This window comes from Octopus bimaculoides, chromosome 14 (genome assembly GCF_001194135.2).
Source record: "Octopus bimaculoides isolate UCB-OBI-ISO-001 chromosome 14, ASM119413v2, whole genome shotgun sequence".
NCBI classification, from domain to species: Eukaryota; Metazoa; Mollusca; class Cephalopoda; order Octopoda; family Octopodidae; genus Octopus; species Octopus bimaculoides.
In genome coordinates this window covers 6,557,123-6,558,906 of record NC_068994.1, presented here as the reverse complement: position 1 = coordinate 6,558,906, position 1,784 = coordinate 6,557,123, and the positions used below count along the sequence as shown (strand labels likewise).

The following is a 1,784-nucleotide window of genomic DNA, read 5'->3' as shown; positions in this document are numbered from 1 at the left end:
ATATATATATATATATATATATATACATATACACACACACACACACAGCGGGAACGATACATAAACAGTAACATCCCTAAAAAATAACAGCAAAATCTCCCTTAAAATTTATATCCTATCCGTTTAAGATATGCAAAAAGTTTGGGATGGTCAAGTCTGGAAAGCCTAGCCTGCTCGATCAGACTTGTCCCGGGGCTAGAATAACAATCACAACAAATAACAAACAATCACATGTACACACATGTCAAAGAGTACATGAGATGACACGGTTTCTGAAGCCGAGGTCTGCTCGATTTTAGGGTAGACAAAAGCGACAAGTGAAATTACTAACCTTATTCCATGTCCTTCTCGTGACGATTCCGCTGCTGATTCGTCCATATCATGTCTACGGAACGGCGATTTTCCAGAGTATAAATGAAAGAATGTTTGCTTAATTGTCCCGAAGGAAGGAACGAAGTTTATCAAGAACCTGTCACTTTTTTCTGGCAAACAGAAAAAAGTACCAATTAATCGAGCCATCAGTTCGGTAAATACGAAAGTAGAAACTAATCGAGCCATCAGTCAGCAGCTGCGAAAGTACCAACTAATCGAGCTATCAGTCAGCAAGTACAAAAGTGGAAACTAATCGAATGCAAATTTAATTGAGTTATCAGCTTTTAATGATTGATATATAACTTGGAGAATACTTGCGTAGTTTCGTAAAAATCTTTTTCGTTTTCTATCTCTTATAAAAGAATTGATTCTAACACAATCACGATGTCCTGCAATTTTAAGCAGAGGGATAGTTAAGTTGTTTACATCGATTCTCCATTACTTAATTAATCTTGTTGAGCTCGAAAGAATAAAGGATAAAAACTGATCATAGGGAGATTTAAACTCGTAACATAAAGAACTGGTTCAAATACGGCAACGCATTTTTGCCCGATGCTGTAACGACTCTGCCAATACAGCGAACATGTCGACTTTTAAATAACAGGCATCATGATATAAAGGAGAAGTGGTTAGCTAATTAAAGCCATCCTCAAACTTTGACTGACTCTCGACCCCAGAAGATAAAAAGCGACGTTGATCTTAACGGGATTTGAACTCAGAACGCAAAGGTCTAATTTCGATTTCTAGCATAGTGAAATTTTGAGAATGGTACACTGCACAGTTTCTTTTAAGGGTTGCGGGGACTGTGCGGATTGAAAATAGAAAATGCCGACAAGTTGCCACTTTTAATATAAAAGGTGGTTTCGAACTTCTGAAACTTGCCTATCACCACGATGAAAGCAAACTTTATTTGGGAGATGTATTTGTCTAGCAAGTGATTTGTTCCGAGAACGTGTGTCGACACTGAAACAATTACAGAGTGGAAGACATATCAGCCATTCAATAATCTTTTCTACTCTAAGCACAAGGACCGAAATTTTTGGGGAGGGGCAGTCGATTAAATCGACCCAAGTACGCATACTGGTACTTAATTTATCGATCCCGAAAGGATGAAAGGCAAAGTCGACCTCGGCGGAATTTGAACTCAGAACGTTAAAACAAACGAAATACCGCTCAGCATTTCGCCCGGCGTGCTAACGTTTCTGCCAGCTCGCCGCCTTATCAGCCCTTCAATAATACACAAATACTGTTAGCTTCACTTAAACATTTATTTGGTGTCAAATTTTCGTCGCACCAACTGCGACCTGGTCACAGACCTACTTCAACGCCTGCGAGCAACAACAAGTTTGCCCTAATATTTTGGGAACGGTGGAAAGTTGGGGTTGTCTGGCATTTCTCAGATTGAGAAATTA

General features: G+C 39.1%; 1 protein-coding gene across 1 annotated transcript in view; it reads right to left on the bottom strand.

Moving 5' to 3' along the window:
• The window catches only part of LOC106873406 (zinc finger protein 3), a 15,062-nt gene extending 14,435 nt beyond the window's left edge, over positions 1–627 (bottom strand). Inside the window, exon 1 of the mRNA XM_052972650.1 lies at positions 332–627. The gene's annotated coding sequence lies outside the window, so the exon portion shown is untranslated. The remainder of the gene's footprint in view (positions 1–331) is intronic.
• Between the last annotated feature and the right edge of the window lie 1,157 nt (positions 628–1,784).